This window comes from Pseudorca crassidens, chromosome 1, assembly GCF_039906515.1.
Source record: "Pseudorca crassidens isolate mPseCra1 chromosome 1, mPseCra1.hap1, whole genome shotgun sequence".
NCBI classification, from domain to species: domain Eukaryota; kingdom Metazoa; phylum Chordata; class Mammalia; order Artiodactyla; family Delphinidae; genus Pseudorca; species Pseudorca crassidens.
The window spans coordinates 189920889-189941116 of NC_090296.1; the positions used below are offsets into that span (position 1 = coordinate 189920889).

At 41.5% G+C, this 20228-nt stretch overlaps 1 pseudogene; it reads right to left on the reverse strand.

Moving 5' to 3' along the window:
- Nucleotides 1-20228, reverse strand: part of LOC137205387 (vacuolar protein-sorting-associated protein 36-like) — a 74090-nt pseudogene that overhangs the window by 53451 nt on the left and 411 nt on the right.

Consider the following 20228-nt stretch of genomic DNA (forward strand, 5'->3'; position numbering starts at 1 on the left):
AAATAAACAGAAATAATTTAGAAAGCACCTGCAGCGTTACCAGCTGACACTGTGCAAGAATGTCCTTCCTTTTTACGTATGTATGAATGTACTGTATGTACGTATGCACACATGCATTGGTTTACTTCCTTTGATCTGTATTATGACTTTTGCTTTACTACAAAGCTGCGACAGAGGCTTCACACTTTTGGAACCCTATGCTAGCTTCTACTAATATTTTAATAGTTTTATCATTGAAATTATGATTATTGTATTTAAAGTCAAAACAGCATCACTGGGCTTCCCTGGTGGCGCAGTGGTTGGGAGTCCGCCTGCCGATGCAGGGGACGCGGGTTCATGCCCCAGTCGGGAAGATCCCACACCTCCGCGGCTGGGCCCGTGCGCCATGGCCGCTGAGCTTGCGCGTCCGGAGCCTGTGATCCGCAACGGGAGAGGCCACAACAGTGAGAGGCCCGCGTACCGGAAAAAACAAACAAACAAAAAAAAACAGCATCACTTGGCCACCTGCTAAGAGCTGTAGCTCTGGGGCAGGTCTTTGTTTTCCTATAAAATTCTTCTGTGATGGTGCATTAAGGTTTGACTAGAAGACTTTTCAGCTCCCTTCTAGCACCGACATTCTTCTCTCTGCGTCTGTGCAGAGTAAATGGACTGGCCTTGAGTGTGCTCCAGGGACACCGACCCCAGAACATGCTGGCAGCATCCGGGTTTGCCTAGGCCCCCAGGGGAAGTGTGGCTCTTGCAGGGGTCACAGCTGATTTCAACCAGCCATGGGAACTGAAGCCTGACAGCATCCCTGAGGGTCTGGCAGTATGGAGGAGACTGGAGGAATCTCCTCTGGCTCAAAATTCACAGGTGGTGTTTGTTCTGACCACCGAGATCCATCCCCAGGGGCCCCCCGCCTGTGCGCAAAACCACAGTGTGTGCTGAGACGGGGGAGAGTTGAAGCTGCTGATCACCTCCCGGGATGGGATGGTGCAGAAGCAAAGGGCCTACAGGGTGGAGGGGGTTTGGGGAAGAAAAAAGCATAAAGACAAAGATACGTTTTCCCTTCCCAAGAGAAGGTTGCATGAGCTAAGATGCGTACAGGAGAGCTCAGATGGTGGCAGATTTTTAGCTTCCGAGATAATGGCAATAAACGATCATCCTTTCTCATTTCAATCCACAGCTTGATGGGCAGAGATCTTATACATCTCTCATGCTGCGTTGTAAAGCCTCTACAAGGACAGTCAACACATTCAGCCTCTGTGTCCACATGCGAACAGTGAAACATGAAGAACTCAACAAAGAAAGCAACTGCAGGAGACTTGGGGAACAGACGTCAGAACGTCCATTGCCTAGCCTGCGAGACTCTCGGAATGCTTCATTCCTTTTCCTCCTAGTACTGGAGCACATTTCCATGGCAACTCCCCGAGAACCGGGTGCCTCAAGGGGCCAGATGGAGGCCAGCTTGAGCATCCTCCCTTTGGGGCCATAGAAGACCCTTTACTGAGAACCAGACCCCTTGTTGGCCCTCCCCTCTGCATTTCAGGATATATGTGCTGAGGTACTCTGGAATGGATTGGGGATTAAAGGGTGAGCTTCCTTATGCAATAAATGAAAAATTAATGAAGAAATGAGGCCACTCAGTGAAGCCTCTTCAACAAACCAGGATGAGAACTTTCTCCTGCTGACCTCTGATTCTTTGGCAAAGGCGCGCGTAACTGCCATCTGTGAGGCGGTCCACAGGACGAGAGTACGGATTATTCACAAAGCTCTGAGTTTAGTTACGGCCAAGATTTCCGTGATGGAGAAACTGAGTCATGGTGAGAGAACGTGATTATTAATGAGTTAAAAATGAGAACTGGCCTCGCATGGATCCAAATCTATAGCACGGTCACCGGCTACAGCATGGATGAACCTGGAGGACACTGTGTGAAGTGAAACAAAGCATTCACAGAGTGACAAATGACGCATGATTCCACCGGTTTACGGCACCTAACGTAGTCAAACTCAGAGGCAAAAGGCAGACTGGTGGCTGCCAGGAGCCGGGAGGTGGGGGGAATGGGGAGTTACTATTCAGCGGGTCTAGAGTTTCAGTTTGTGCAAAATGGAGAAGTCTTAGAAATCTGCTGTACAACGACACGCATATAGTTAACATTTGTACTGTATACCTAACTGTTGAGGGTAGATTCCATGTTACGTGTTTTTTTAATCACAATTTAAAAAATCTATAGCGATGCGTAGCTTAACAGTTGTGTCTCTGATCCATCTTAGTGCTGCTGTAGAGATGAGTTTGAAGACATATATACTCTAAAGGAAAATGTCTACAGCCACAGCTCTAGTAAGAAGAAATGACCAACATGGGCAAAAGATATGAACACATTTCATCAGAGGCCATACAGATGGTAAAGCATGCAGGTGAAAAGATAACCAACGTCAGCAGTCATCAGGGAAACACAAATTGAAACCACAGTGAAAAGACAGCCCACAGAATGGGAGAAAATACTGGCAAACCATATATCTGATAAGGGTCTAGTCTCTAAAATATGTAAGGAACTGTGACAACGCAACAATAAAAAGACAACCCAATTCAAAACTGGGCAAAAGACGAATAGCCATTTCTCCAAAGAAGCTACACAAATGCCAGTAAGCACATGAGAAGATGCTCAAATCATCAGTCATCAGGGAAATGAAAAAACAAAATTACAATGAAAGACCACTTCACTTCCAGTAGGATGGCTAGAATCAATCAGACAGATAATAACAAGTGTTGAAAAAGAAGTAGAGAAACTGGAACCCTCACACACTGCTGGTGGGAATGGAAAATGGTGCAGCTGCTTCGGAAATCAGTTTGGCAGCTCCTCCAAAGGCTAAACATGTAAGTACCCTACGACCCAGCAATTCAACTCCTAGGAAAATACCCCAAAGAAATGGAAACACACAGATGCACAAGAACTTGTACATAAATGTTGTTAGAAACATTATTCACAACAGGCAAATGTGGAAACAACCCAAATGTCCATCAACTGATGGAAAGAAAATGTGATGTATTCATACAATAGAGTATTACCCAGCTATATAAAGGAAGTACAGATTCATATTACAACGTGGATGAACCCTGGAAACATTATGCTAAGTGAAAGAAGCCGTTCACAAAGGGCCATATAGTATAAGGTTTCATTTATAAGAAGTGTCTGTAACAGGCAAATCCATAGAGACAGAGGATAGTGGCTGCCGGGGGCTGGGAAGAGGGCTGAATTGGGAGTGACTGGTAATGGGTACTGGGTTCTTTTTGGAGGGATGAAAATGCTTTGGAAATACAGACAATGATGATGGTTGCATATATCTGAGAATATACTAAAAACTATCAAATAATATACTTTAAAAGGGTGAGTTTTATGGTATGTGAATTATATCTGAAAAAAATTTAAACACAGTGAGAACATACCTATCAGAATGACTAAAACAAAAATATGACAATAGCAAATGCTGGCAACGATGTAAAAAATTGGACCACTCATAAGTTATTGGTGGGATTGTAAATGATTCAGCCACTTTGGAACATATTTTGCAAGTTTCTTTTAAAATGACAAATGGGTTTATCAGATGACCCAGCATACAACACTCTTAGGCATTTACTGTAGAGAAATAAAAACTTCTGTCCACACAAAATCCTATGCATGAATGTTCAGAGTAGCTTTTTTTCATTATAGCTCATAACTGGGAACCCCCCAATGTCCTTGAGGGGTGTATGGTTATCCAAACAATGGTCCATCCATAACATGGACTATTACTCAGTAAATAAAAAGAAATACAACAACTTGGATTAACCTCAGGGACATTATACTGAGTGAAGGAAGATAATCTCAGAAAGTTCCATAAACTATATGGTTCTACTCATGTAACACCTGAAATAGAATTCTGGAGATAGAGAACAGATGAGTGGCCGCCAGGGTTTGGGGATCGGCAGTGGAGAAGGTGTAGCTGTGAGGAGTAGCACGAGGGAGCCTGGGATGATGGGACGGTTCTGTATCTTGACTCTGCTGGTCGTGACAGGAAGCTACACACACAAACAAGTGCGTGTATAACTGGTAGCATCTGAATCAGCTCTGTGCATTTTCCAATGTCATTACCGAGTTTTGCTGTTGCGCTAGTTACACAAGATGTTCAGCTGGAGAGAATGGGCAAGGGGTACCAAAGACTTCTCTCCATTTCTTTGCAACTGCCTGTAAATCTATATTTATTCCAAAACAAGAAGTTTGTGAGCTTTTTTTTAATTTTTAACTATACAGTCAGAGCATTAGCCAATGTTTCAAAGTAATGGAAGTATTTCAATAAAGCTCAGAGTTGAAGGCAGAAGTCAAGAGGAAATGACAGACCGCGCAGTACAGCCACAAGCCATCACCTCTACAACATGCTGGAGGGAATCCTCCTTTCAGATGAACTGCACATACTTGATAACAAATCAAGACCTCCCAGCGGGGACCTGCTAACAAGTGTCCTCACTTGCCCTCCAACCCCCCCGAATGCAGCTCTGCTGTCCTAACACATCCTCACCTGTGGGCTTCCCTCCATGCTCTCCCCTGTCTGACTCCATCTTCTCGCCACTTATCCAAATCCTTCCCACTGGGTCATTAGGCCCAGCAGCAGTATCCATCTTTCCACGTGGGTTAACCGTATCTCTCTAACTAGATGCTTGAGTTCAGACACCAGGTCGTCTTCCTGTACCACATCCTCCATAATACACGACACAATGCTGGGAATGTAGGAAGTATCAAAAATCTCTACTGATGGAATAAAGGCATGCCTGCCTCAAGATCTTTTATTCGCACTCTTGTGAGCTACGTGATGGAGAATGGGTACACACGGGGCATGAAAGCCAAGACACAACGTCTCACACGTAATCATGACTGTGTACTTTTAAATATGTCTTTTCAGTTTTTTATTACAGTACTATGAATAAAGCAAAGAAGGTATATAATCTGACCCATGTTACAGGTAAGGAACCTTAGTTCAGAGTGGTTAAGTGATATGCAAAGTCACAATTGGTACTGAATCAATGTTAGAACCCAAGGCTCATCCTAAAACCCTATGGAGAGGCAAATTGCCACTTTAAAACTCTGTTTGTAAAGAGTCAAATTACTAGTAAATTAAGATGCACATATTCCCAAAACAAAGTGTAAATTGTGCAGCACAAAATAGGGTACTAGGCCAACACCTTGGGGGTGGCCAAGGCTCTTTAGGAAGAGGAACAAGAGGAAAAGCCCTAAAAAGTGGGAATAGAAGAGTAGACTGTGATCAGGGAACACTGGAGGAACCCCACTTCCAAGTGTCCCCTGAACTTAGCCATTCCTGTCCAGCACCTGCCGACCCCTAGGCCCAGACTCCGTCACTCAGGGCACATCACTCCCCTCAACGGCTCCCCGAAGCACAAAGATCTAAACTCCTTACCCTTGCTTAGAAAGCTCTAGATGGTCCAGCTCCTGCTCACCTCTCCAAACTCATCTCATTCTGTTCTTCCCCACCAATATCGCTCCCCTTCACACCTTTCCACCCCCCAAGCATGCCAAGCGCGGTCTGTCTTGCACAACGGCACCGGCTTTTTCTTCTCCCTGGAACGCTTTGCTGCCTGATCTTCGTACAGCTGGAACTGTGTCATTCAGACTTCAGTGTAGGGGTTACCTCCTCAACCTAAAGTAGTTACTAGTTCCTCTTTGTCAATTACCACCCTCTTTCAATTCTTGACCAAACACGTCATTACCTGCCATTTTTAATGGGCTGATGTATTGACTGATGTGTTGACTATCTCTCCCTCATCCCACTACAGTATAAGCTCCAGGAGGGCAGGAGGAGCTTGTTTTCTTTTGTATTCTCAGTGCCTGACATATAGCAGGTATTCAATAAATATGTGTACTATGAAGGTCTGAATAAATGAAAAAGACCACCATCCTAACACTACCTACTTCATATTCTGGCCCTGTCTGGCCAAATGAATGACCGATTTTCAGTGCCTTGTGTGGGCAGAAAAGAAGGCAGTTTAATTTAAGAATGTCCTTGATGAATCAGTGAAAAATCATTAATTAAATCCTGACCCTGGAGGACACATGTTTTTAATACTCTGTGTGAAGAAATCAGAAGCTGACACAAAGCACTTCTGCTGCTTATCAAGGTACAATGGTCGTGTCTCAAGGAAAAGCACTTAGGTGATGGCGTTCTGAGCTGAACTAGTAGCTTTCCTTGTGAAAGACTATTTTTCCTTGAAACAATGAATGACAAACTATAGATTTGAATGTTTGATAGACATTTTCTTTTTTTTTTTAACATCTTTATTGGGGTATAATTGCTTTACAATGGTGTGTTAGTTTCTGATTTATAACAAAGTGAATCAGTTATACATATACATATGTTCCCATATCTCTTCCCTCTTGCATCTTCCTCCCTCCCACCCTCCCTATCCCACCCCTCCAGGCGGTCACAAAGCACCGAGCTGATATCCCTGTGCTATGCGGCTGCTTCCCACTAACTACCTTACGTTTTGTAGTGTATATATGTCCATGCCTCTCTCTCGCTTTGTGATAGACATTTTCTTGAAAATGAATAAAGTAAGTCTGTCATTTCAAGGAAAACAAGCAGTATTTGTTGCCAGGGATAAAATGTGAGCTTTCAAGCAAAAATTAGAATTTTAGAAAACTTTGTGCTCGACGTTTTTCCATTACTTTGAGACTTTCCTGATGAGATCAGTAGTGATATTGATGAAAAGGACTTTTTTTAATATTGTACAATAAAAATCTCAACATTTTCAAGATCTGTATAACTCTGATCCAACCAGACTGGTGTCCTTATAAGAAGGGGAGCTGAGGACAAAGGGAGAGACGCTAAAGATGCTCACGCACAGAGGGATGACCCTGTGAAGAGGCAGCAAGAGGGTGGCCTTGTGCCAGCCGCAGACAGGGACCCAGAGGAACCCAACCCTGCCAGCACCCTGATCTGGGACTGCTGGCCTCCAGAACTGACAGAGGATAAATTTCTCTCGTTTAAGCCACCCATTATGTGGTATTTTGTTTTCCACAGAAGACTAATACACCAACATTTAGTGGAAAAAAATACCAATTCTACACAATCTCATCTAAAAAAAAAGGAGAGGAAAGAACACTTCCCAACTCATTTTGTGAGGCCAATATTATCCTGATGCCCACTTTTTGATTATTTTATTATAAGAAAACTACAGACCAATATTCCTCATGAACATAAATGTAAAAAATTCTCAAAATATTAGCAGATTAAGTCCATCAATATATAAAAAATGCGATTTATCCTGAGAATACAAGGGTGGTTCATCATTTGACAATGAATGTAGTTCACTTTATCACAAACTGAAGAAGAAAGATGTCATGATCATCTCAGATGCAGAAACAGCATCTCACAAAATTCAACTTCAATTCATGGTTAAAATTCTTACCAAGCTAGGAATAGAAGAAAACGTCCTTAACCTGATAAAAGGCATGAACACCAAAAACTAAAAATAGCATACTTAAAATAGGCTGTCCACTCTCATCACTCCTATGCAACCTCATACAGGAAGTCCTAGCCAATCCAATAGGAAAAAAAGGCATACAGACTTGAAAGGGAGAAATAAAACTCTCTCTCTTCATTGAAGACGTAATAACTTAATACAAAATGCCATGGAGGGCTTCCCTGGTGGCGCAGTGGTTGAGAGTCCACCTACCAATGCAGGGAACACGGGTTCCTGCCCTGGTCTGGGAAGATCCCACGTGCCGTGGAGTGGCTGGGCCCGTGAGCCATGGCCGCTGATCCTGCGCGTCTGGAGCCTGTGCTCCACAACGGGAGAGGCCACAACAGTGAGAGGCCCGCGTACCACATTAAAAAGAAAGAAAAAAAAAAAAAGCCATGGAATCTACAAAAGCTCTTAGAACTAATAAGTGAGCTTAGCAAGATTGCGGGTTACAAAGTAAATATAAAAAAATATTGTATTTCCACAGACAAGCAATCAATAATTAGAAATAAAAACATTAAAAGCAGTATCATTGATTGTAGAATACAAATAAATAATGAAGTATAAATCTAGCAACATATGGGCAGGATCTGTATGCTCAAAACATAAATATAAAAAATGTACCAGAGAGGAATCATAGAGCCGAAGAATACAATAACTGAACTGAAAAAATCAACAGAGAAGTTCAACAGCATACCAGATAAAACGAGAGAAAGCACCAACACCCTTAAAGACAGATCAGTGGAAATCATCTAAGCAGAGGAGCAAAAAAAAGGTGAAAAAGAGTGAAGATCCCTTAAGAGACTTATGGGGAACCACCAAGTGGACCAACGTACGCATTATGGGGGACTCAGAAAGAGAAGAGAGAGAAAGGGGCAAAAAGCTTGTTGAAAGAAATAATGGCTGAAAACTTCCTAAATCTGGGGAAAGAAATAGACATCCTGATCCAGGATGCCTAGAGAACACCAATAAGATGAATCTAAAGAGACCCACACCAAGACACTACATTCAAATCGTCAAAAGTTAGAGGCAAGGAATGAATTTTGAAAGGAGCAAGAGAAAAGCAACTTGTTACGTAGACGGGAACTCTGCACCCCCTCCAATAAGACTATCGGAGGATTTTTCACAGAATTCTTGCCAGTCAAAAGGAGTGGAATGATGTATTTAAAATACTGAAAGAAGGGACTTCCCTGATGGTCCAGTGGTAAAGAATCCACTTTCCAATGCAGGGGACACGGTTTTGATCCCTGGTCGGGGAACTAAGATCCCACATGCTGTGGGGTAACTAAGCCCGCATGCCACAACTAGAGAGGGAAAAAAACCCTGCATGCCACAACTAGAGAGGGAAAAAACCCCTGCTTGCCACAACTAGAGAGAAGCCCGCGCGGCACAAGGAAAGATCCCGCATGCCTCAATGAAGATCCTGCGTGCCACAACTAAGACCCAATACAGTCAAAAAAAAAAAAGGAAAAGAACTGCCAACCAAGAACACAATTCTGTCAAACTTGTCCTTCAAAAACAAAGGGTAGATAAAGATTTCCTCAGACAAACAAAGCCTAAGAAAGTCTATCACCTGCCTTACAAGAAATGCTAAAGGCAGTTCAAGTTGAAATGAAAGACACTGATCAGAAATATGAGAGCATAAGAAAGCATGAAACTAGTTGGTAAATATATAAACAAAGATCATACTGTATTACTTTAGACTATAAAAGACAAAAGCATTAGAAACAACTAAATGTTAATGAATATGTGAAACTCAAAGTAAACTGTGACATCAGGAACATATAATGCAGTGAGGAGGAGAGGTAAAAGACAAGACTTCTTGTATGCAAGTGAAGTTAAGTAGTTGTCAGCCTAAAACAGAATGTTATAACTATACAGTATATTATGTAAGCCCCTTGGTAACCGCAAAGAAAATACCTACAGAAGTTACACAAAAGAAAAAAACACAAAGAAATCAAAACCTATCAAAAAAAAAAAAAACCCATAGCACAAAGTGTTGAAGATAGCAAGACAGAAGAACACAGACAACGGAATTATAAGACAAACAAAAACCAGTTACAAAATGACAACAGTAAATCCTTCTGCATCAATAATCACTTTAAACATAAATGGACTAATCTCCCCAATAAAAAGATACAGAGTAGCTGGAGAGATACAAAAAAATTAAGATACAGTTGTATGATATCTATAAGAAACTCACTTTAGATTCAAAGACACAGAGACTGAAAGTGAAGGAATGGAAAAGGATATTCCATGTGAATGGTAACCAAAAGAAAGCAGGAGTGACTATCCTAATATCAGACAAAGTAGGTTTTAAAAACTGTCTCCAGAGATAAAGAAGGTCATTACATAATCATAAAGGGGTCAGTTCAATAGAAAGATATAATAATTATAAATATATATGTACCCAATATCAGAACACCTAAGTATATAAAACAAATATTGACAGATCTGAAGGAGAAATTGATAGCAATACAGTAATAGTAGCAGACTTCAGTATCCCACTTTCATAATGGAGATAACACTTAGACAGAAAATCAATTAAGAGTGGACTTAAACAGGGGATTTCCCTGGTGGTCCAGTGGTTAAGGCTCCAGGCTCCCAATGCAGAGGGCCTGGGTTCGATCCCTGGTCAGGGAACTAGATCTCATGGGCCGCAACTAAGAGCCCACATGTCGCAACTAAAAGATCCCACATACCGCAACTAAAGATCCTGCACGCTGCAACGAAGATCTGTGTGCCACAACTAAGACTTGGCACAGCCAAATAAATAAATAAATTTAAAATAAAAGAGTAGACTTGAACAACAGTATAGACCAAATGAACCTAACAGACATACAGAAAACTTTTCACCCAACAGCAGAAGAGTATACATTCTTCTCAAGCACACACAGATATTCTCCAGGATATATCACACGTTAGGTTACAAAACAAGTCTTAACAAGTTTAAAAGGAATGAAATTATACCAAGCATTTTTTTCTGAACACAATGGAATAATCAATAATAGTTCTGGAAAAGAGGAAAATTCACAAATACACAGAAATTAAACAACACACTCTTGAATAACCAATGGGTTAAGGAGGAAATTAAAAGGGAATTTTTAAAAACGTTGAAACAAATGAAAATGAAAACACAACATACCAAAACTTATGGGACACAGTAAAAGCAGTACTAAGAGAAAAGTTTACAGTGATAAATGACTACATTATAAAAGAAGATCTCTAGTAAACAACCAAACTTTACACACCTCAATGAACTACAAAAGAACAAACCCAAAGTTAGCAGCAGGAAGGGAAAAAATAAAGATCAGAGCAGAAATAAATAGAGACTAGAAAATAACAGAAAAAAACTAAGTTGAATTTTTGAAAGAAACAAAATCAATAAACCCTTACTTAAACTGAGAAGAAAAAAGACTGAAATAAATAAATACAGAAACGAAAGAGACATTACAATAGATACATCAGGAGTAAAAAGGATCATAAGGGACTATTTATGAACAATTATGTGAACAAATTGGTAACCTAGGAGAAACAGAAAAATTCTGAGAAATATACAACCTGTCAAGACTGAATCAAGAGGAAACAGTAAAACTGAACACACCAATAACAAATAAGGAGATTCAAATAGTAATCAAAAAACTCCCAAAAGCAAAAAGCCTAGGACCAAATGGATTCACAGTTGAATTCTACCAACATTCAAACAAAAATTAATACCAATCCTTCTTAAACTCTTCCAAAAAATAGATGTAGAGGGATTACTTCCAGACTCATTTTATGACACCAGCCTCACTGGATATCAAAGCTAGACAAAACTACAGACGAATGTCTCTGATAAACATAGATGCAAAAATCCTCAATAAAATCCTAGCACACTAAAACACATCAAAAAGATTATACACCATGAATAAATGGTATTTACCCTTGGGATGGAAGGTTGGTTTAACATATGCAAATCAATCAATGTGATACAGCACATTAACAAAATGAAAGATCTGAATGATGTGATCATCTCAATATGAAGAAAAAGCACTTGACAAAGTTCAACATCCATTCATGCTAAAAGATGCTCAATAAAATAGATATAAAAGGAACTTCCTCAAAACAATAGAGGCCATTTATGAAAAGCCCACAGCAAAATAATAATAATCAATTGGTAAAACTGAAAGTTTTTCCCCCTCTTCCCAGTTCTATTAAACATAATACTGGAAGTACTAGCAAGAAAAAGACATAAAAGGCATCTAAATTAGAACAAAGGTAGTAAAATTCTCTGTCTGCAGATGTCACAATTCCATATGTAGAAAACCCTGAAGACACCACAAAAGATTAGAATGAATGAATCCAGTATATTTGCAGGATACAAAATCAACATATCAAAAAAAAAGTCGTATTTCTTTACACCAGCAACAATCTATCTGAAAAGGAAATGAAGAAAACAATCCCATTTATGATAGCACCAAAAAGAACAAAAGAGCTAGGGATAAATTTAATGGAGGAGGTGAAAGACCTATGCACTGAAAAGTTTAAAACACTGATGAGAGAAAGACAAAAATCAATGGAGATATATCCCATGTTCATGGATTGGAAGAATACTGTTAAAATGTTCATAGTACCCAAAGCAATCACTATCAAAATTGCAATGGCATTTTTCACACAAGTGGAAAAAAACAATTCTAAAATTTGTGTGGAACTACAAAATCTCCTGAATAGCCAAAGCAATTTTGTGAAAAGAACAAAGCTGGAGGCAACACACTTCATGATTTCAAATTATATTACAGAGCTACAGTAATCAAAACAGTATGGTACAAGCATTAAAAACAGATAGACCAACAGAATAGAATCAAGAGCCCGGAAACAAATTCACAGATTTACAGTCAACTGAGCTTCAGTAAAGATGCCAAGAACACAAATGGGGAAGAATAGTTTCTTTAATAAATTGTGTTGGGAAAGCTGGATTCACGTGCAGACGAATGAAACTGGACCCTTATCTCACACACATATACAAAAATTAACTCAAAATAAAGACTTAAATGTAAGACCCAAAACTATAAAACTACTAGAAAATAGGAAAAAAGCTTCTTGACATTGGTGTGGGCAATAATATTCTAGATATGACCCGCAAAGCACAGGAACAAAAGCAAAAATTGTGTCAAAATAAAAAGCTTCTGTACAGCAAAGGAAACAATCAATTAAAATGAAAGGGCAACATATGGATAGGGGGAAAATATTTGAAAGCCATCTATCTCATCCAAAATATATAAGGAATGCATACAAGTAAATAGCAAAACAACAAAACCTGATTTTAAAAGGGGCAAAGGACCCGAACAGACATTTCTCCAAAGAAGACATGCAAATGGCCGAATGCAAACCAAAACCATAATGGGATGTTAGGATGGCTATTATCCAAAATTTGAAAGATGTGTTATTGAGGATATGGTGAAAAGGGAACCCTTGTACACTGTTGGTGGGAAAGTAAATTGGTACAGTCATTATGGATGACAGTCCACACTGAGGTTCCCAATCAGTGGTTCCCAGGAGTTGAGGTTGGGGAAGGGTCTGGCTATATAGCGACAGCACAGGGGAGGGTTTTGGCAATGATGGAACTTTTCTATATTGTGGCTGTAGTTGTGATTATACAACCATGTGTATTTGCCAAAACATAACTATACGTGAAAAAAGCAAATTTTACTGTATACGGACTTCCCTGGTGGCACAGTGGTTAAGAATCCACCTGCCAATGCAGGGGACACAGGTTCAATCCCTGGTCTGGGAAGATCCCACATGCCGCAGAGCAACTAAGCCTGTGCGCCACAACTACTGAGTCTGTGCTCTAGAGCCCGAGAGCCACAACTACTGAGCCCACGTGCTGCAACTACTGAAGTCCGCACGCCTAGAGCCCGTGCTCCGCAACAAGAGAAGCCACTGCAAGGAGAAGCCCAAACACCACAACAAAGAGTAGCTCCCGCTCACAGCAGCTAGAGAAAGCCCGTGCAGCAACGAAGGCCCAACGCAGCCAAAATATAAATAAATAAATAAATAAATAAATATTTAAAAAATTTTTTACTGTATGTGGATTTTAAATATTAATTTAGAAAACAGAAATAGAGAGGGAGAGAGAGAAGACCCCTGCTTCCTAAGGCCTCAGAGCTCTCTGGATGAGAGATAATTTATTCAATAAATGTGTAAGACACCATAAAAATGCACAACAGTATACAACAGTGAATAAAATAGATATCCCTGCCCTTGAGTAGTTTAGTCTACTTGGGAAGACAGCATCTGATAAGTAGGAAAACAGGGACCAAGATGGTTTGACCAGGATGGCTGCCATCTTTAAATACAACAAAACCCCCTCCCTCAACCGTTCTGCGCCCTGTACCTGCAGCCTCATCTGTATTCAACCCTCCACAGCCAAACGTCCTGAAGGAGTCGTCCACCCCCACCATCTCCATATCCTCCTGTCCCACTCCCTCCTCCCACCTCCACAGCCTAGACTCTACTCCCTCACTCCATGGAACTGTCCTCACCTCTGCCGAAGTCGACTGGTTACTTTTTAGTCCTCATCCTGACTTCTCAACAGCTTTTGGTTCTGTCGATCACTCATCCTTTCAGAGATATTCTGTGCCATTGACTTTCATAGTTTTCCTCGTATCTGTCTGACTGTTCCTTCTCCACCAGTGTTAGCGTTCTACACCACTCGGTCCTACCTTGGGGCTTCTACTCTTACTCTAAGCCCTCTCCCTTGGAAATGTCACCCATTTCCCATTTCAGCTGACACCTAGTTATGGCTCAGACCCAAAGGTGTAAGCTCTACTCAGAGCTCTTCTCAAAGCTGCAAAGTTATAGATGCAACCACCTCGTCAAGATCTCACATGGACGGCTCAAGGGCACCTCAACTCAAAATGTCCAACACTGGGCTCACAAATCTCCTACCAAACCTGTCCTACTCCCATTTATCAGTGTTGGTCCTGGCATGCCATCGGCCAGGAACACAGGACGTATCTTTGACCCTCCCACCTCCTTTACCACCCAAATTCAACCTGTCATTAACATCTACTGATTTAATTTCCTAAATATCTCTCAAATTTGCTTACATCGCTCCATGCTCCCCGCCTCCATCCTAGACCAACATCTATCTGGTAGCTTTCTAACCACCACTACTTATTACTATATCACCCGGATCCCCTCCAATCCAGTTCTCCACTCTTGTCACTTTGTCTTTCTATAAATGTGAATTTGGTCCCATCACCCTCTGCTTTCCAAACATCAAAGGTTTCCCGTTACCGTTAGAACAAAGCCCAGATCCTCACCAGGATCTATCAATCCCTGCATGGTCTGGCCCCACCTTGTGCTCTGGCCTCATCCTTCGCACTCACTCCCTTTCCTCCAGCTACAGAGGGTTTCTTTGGTTCCCTCAAAGGTACCACGGACCCTGCTACCACAGGGCCTTTGCACAGATTCTTCTCCTTCTCTGGATTGCTCTCATGACCCCATTACCCCAAAATTAACTAGGATACCTCTCTTCCATCAGATTTTAGCCCCAGCATCAATTCAGCAGAAAACGTTTTCTTTACCCTGAAGTTTACACCAGACTTCCTGATTTCCTTTCTTTTCCTTGGAGTATTTATTTCCACTTAAAATTATACTATTAAGGACCTACTGTACAGCACAGAGAACTCTACTCAATACTCTGTAATGACCTATATGGGAAAAGAATCTAAAAAAGAGTGGATATATGTATATGTATAATTGATTCACTTTGCTGCACAGCAGAAACCTTGTAAATCAACTATATTCCAATAAAAATTAATTAAAAAATAAAATTATGAAGTCATTAATATGGTCTTTTGATCATGTCAACCACCAACACTAGGACTATAAACTCCATGATCAGGGACTTTGTATTTTGCCCAACGCTGAAACTCTAGTATCTAACACAGTAGCTGCCTCAAGGTAGGCACTCAATAAATATTTGCTAAAGATTGGAATCAACAATCCCACAAAATGAGGTATGTACAATGTCATACATATCTGCACTCTTTAATAATAGCAATGGATTGGAAACAACGTAACGACCCATCAACAGGGGACTTGATTAAATATACTGTGAGACATTCATACAATGGAATACTATCTAGAGCAATTTACATGCACTGATATGGAAAGATCTTCAAGCTCTACTTGTGAATAAAGCAGGGCATAGCAAAGCGCATGTGCATAGTGAAGTACCGCTGGTGTCAGAGACAACAGTAAATCACATTTGAATTACTTATTGGGTGAAAATACTCATGGAATGTTTGAGAAACTTAACAGTGGCTACTTGTTTAGAGGGTAGGTGTAACTAACTGGGTAGACGGGTGTCAGAGGTGGGAGAAAAAACTCTACTATCATTTTATACTTAGATTTGGGAACCCCCCTGAATGTGTTATATGTTTATAACTGAACAGATGAATTTTTAAAGACGTGCTCCCTGGCCAGAACCCAATGAACTGTTGAATGAATTACAGCTCACATGACAGCTTCGCCATCACCGTTCCCGTCTCTAACACACATCCCCCCTCAGCACGGCCGCCACCACTCTGCCACCGTCCTGGGAAGAAGCAAGCAGCTTTTCAAAAGCTACGTATTCTTTAACATTTAAAGCCATGCTCTCTAATTATCAATTTAGTCGTAAACCCTTGCATCACTTTTTATAAAGCCATACTCTGTAATTATCAATTTAGTCGTAAACCCTTGCATCACTTTGTATAGTTTACTAAGTGCTTTCAAACATATTCTCTAATTAGGTCCTTACAACAACCTGAGACAGTTTACATGGTTTTAGCCCCATTTTATGGATGAGAGAACTGAAGTTGTGAGAAATAAAGGGTCCTTCCCAAGGTCACGCGTCTGGAAATGTCAGAGTCAATTTCGATCTTCTGATGAAAAGTCGACAATCCTTCCCATGCAGTTCGGAGGATGACAACTTCCCCACCACCCTTCCAGATTCCAAAAGAGGAAAAGAAAAATGGCAGCAGGTCTTTCACAGATTTTGTTTCAACCCCATGACATTCTAGGACAGACTGATGTAAGTGTGGGTGAGTCTGGGTTTTGGTCCTAGGGGACAGGACTTGCAGAGAGGGGAGAACAGCCGACTTCTGTTCTGTGTTACACTCACCCAGCAGAGACGAGAAGAGGAAGGAAAACGTTCTTGGCTGGTGTGGAGAGAACGCTGCCAGTAAAGGGGATGGATGCTCTGACCTGCCACAGACGTCCCCTGAGGTCCCAGTAACACCACGATACTGCACCAGAGACGCTGAATACTTAGTAACGATGATGCTGACTTCCCGGCAACTTTTGAAAGCAAGAATGTGTTTCCACTGACTGAGGCGTGGGTGGGATGTTTGAGGATGGAACTAGAGAATGGGAGGATTTATTTGCCTGCTGAGGACGAAGCTGCATGTCACCCTGGGTGTGCATCACAAAAAGCTTCCCTACATAAGATCGTCCTCTGGTTCCATTTCTTAACCTCTGGATTGATACTGCAGTCCCAGATTCACGTGATGCTCTGAGAGAGTGAGACCTCTGAGGGAAAAGAATGAAATGCGCTCTTGACAACCGAGGCCCAGATCCACCGATCAGGCTGACTGGGGGACTAGAGAGCAGCAGCAGTGAAAAGGACAAGAGCTCGGCAGTGTTCCTCCAGGATTTATCATCCTCTACGATACAGATTAGAATACAGGGAAGCCGTGTAACGTGCAACGTCCAGGGCCATTCATAAAGGCCTCAGAGCATGCGGAAGGTTCACGTGCTCTGATTAGCAAACGTCTAACTGGAACAAAAAGCTGACCTGCAGAATGGCCATCATTAAGTTTACAAATAACAAATGCTGGAGAGGGTGTGGAGAAAAGGGAACCCTCCTACCCTCCCTCCTGTTGGTGGGAATGTAAACTGGAAAACAGTATGGAGGTTCCTCAAACAGTATGGAGGTTCCTCAAAAACTAAAAATAGAGTTGCCATATGATCCAGCAGTCCCACTCCTGGGCATGTATCCAGACAAAACTCTAATTCAAAAAGATACATGCGCTCCTAGGATTTCCCTGGTGTCCAGTGGTTAAGACTCCATGCTTCCTTGCAGGGGGCAGGGGTTTGACTCCTGGTCGGGGAACTGAGATCCCACAGGCTGCACGGTGCAGCCCAAAACAACAGCGGCAAAAACAAAAAAGATATACACGCCCCTACGTTCACAGCAGCGCTCTTCACTACAGGCAAGACACGGAAACAACCTAAATGTCCATTGACAGATGAACGGATAAAGAAGATGTGGTACATATATACAATGGAACACTACTCAGCCATAAAAAAGAATGAAATAACGCTGCTTGCAGCAACACAGATGGACCTAGAGATTATCATACTAAGTGAAGCAAGTCAGAAAGAGACAAATACCGTATCACTTATATGTGGAATCTAAAATATGACACAAATGAACTTATCTACTAAACAGACTCACAGACATAGAGAACAGACTTGTGGTTGTCAAGGCGGGGAGGGGTGAAGGGGGAGGGGTGGGTTGGGAGGCTGGGGTCAGCAGAGGCAAACTATTATCTATAGGATGGATAAACAACAAGGTCCAACTGTATAGCACAGGGAACTATATTCAGTATCCTGTGATAAACCATAATGGAAAAGAATATGAAAAAGAATGTATATATATGTATAATGAAATCACTCTACTATGCAGAAAATAGCACAATATTGTAAATCAACTATACTTCAATAAAATAAATTTTTAAACAAAAGGTGACCTGAACAGCTCCTCTGATCCCTCCTAAGACTGAGGACCCACCACCATAGGAAAAACAGACTGCTTCTGATGTAACGTGATGTATTTATTCTGGGTAGGAGAGAAAATAAGATGTTCACCTTCAAAAGGAAAAGGCAGAGAAGTTTTAGTGGGTTTTTTGGGAAGAAAAGAGCAAGTAATTGTCAATTCTTCATCTAACTCTGAGATCTTCCATTTACAACTACTTTACTCACTGCAGAGGAAGTAAAAATTTCTTGAGTATCATAAAATGTAAATGCTAAAATTTACCAAAAAGCCAATTTATTTTTAGTTTAAATTTAAATTCTGAAACTAACAAGCTAACTGAGGTCTGATGTGGTACCTTTCAAAGAGGACAAGGGATAAAAATGGAGGGAGCTAAGGTGTTGAAACGTGCAAGGTCCATCGGTTCCAACGCGTAAATTCAGCTACACAGCAGCTCAGCAATCTGGAAGAATTAATTTTCCTCCCCCAAAGCTTCTGACTCTCAGGGCAATGCACACACCCACCCCTTATTATCTAAGAGACCAGGGTGATGAAAGGGAAAAGAGATTCTCCCCAAGATCAACATCTGACCACCCGAAATAGAACTGCCTTCACCTTGAAACAATTCTCCATGGTCCTGTTGTTCTATTTTTTTCTAATGATGGAATATCTAATTCCAGGGAAATATTAATAGCTTCATTATGTGACCACAGGGCTAATTAGTGATGCACCTGAAGAGTTTGGGGGCTAAGCTATAAGGTGTTTTTGGAACAACATCTGATCTTTTGATACAAATCTATCGTTACCAAAGATTTAGTAAAATAAGCAAACTCCCATAAAAATGGAGAAGCAAAGGACGGAGACCAAAAAGATTTCATTTGGAACATGCGAAGTTCTGACTCAAGCCAGGGATACTTAGGCTGACACCTGGTAGGTCCAGCTCAATGTGGAGTGGGTACCAGTACAGATTAAGAGCAGAAAAACAAACAGGTGCTTGGAACCATGCTGGGAGCAGAGTTCAGAAAATTCTGGCAAACCATGGAGGAGGGGTCAGAGCAGTCTAGATCTGTCAGTAGGGTACGCCTGAGGAAGGGACCCTTGATAATGTCTAGGAAGCAAGAATCAACATTTTTCCTTAGCTGGACACCCCTGCCCATCGTGAGAACAGGTTCTGTGCAAAGAACATGCAGAAGGCCTCCAGGTGCCAGGGAGCCTAGGGCAGAAGATAAGGAGGTTTGGAAGAACAAGGCCGTCCCCCTAGGCCAACCCACCAGACGAGAGAAAGACACTCTTTGCAAGGCCAGCACAGATGGGTGGAAAGAAGGAAGCCACCCAACATGTTCAGATTGGTTCCTTGACCCACAAAAAAGTCCTTGTCCTGGGGGACACCCACATCAGAACTCTCTCCAGTAGTCTGTCATGTGGTCCTAAAAACATCTCAGATGGGAGACTGCGAGCCATGGGCCACCACCTCTCCTGACCTGGTCCCACAATCGTCCCAGCTCAACTGTGTCAATGCCACTGCTTTGGCAAAGTGACAGTCCTCAGAATGTCCCCACAACTCTGGCTAATGCCTCAGACTGGAATACCCCTTTTATATGTTCATGCCCCAAATCATCCTGACCCTTACGTTCCACGACTACCTTGGTCACCCTGTACCTCTACGTCTTAATAGCTATAGATAAGAATCATAGAAGTGTTAGCTACTATAATTCTCTCATTTCATTTTCTTGAGGACTTTTCTTTCCTTTTAGAAAATTCCTCAGAGCCCTATGCTATCAATCAGAGTAGCCTTATGCTATCAATTATAATAATAATAATGGTAGTAGTCATAACAGCTCACATGTACTGAGTACTTTCTCTGTCAAGCGCTATGCTAAGGGCTTTACATATCTACATTTCCTACAGAGTTAAATCCTATGGTATCAGCCCTATAGCGTAGATGCTACT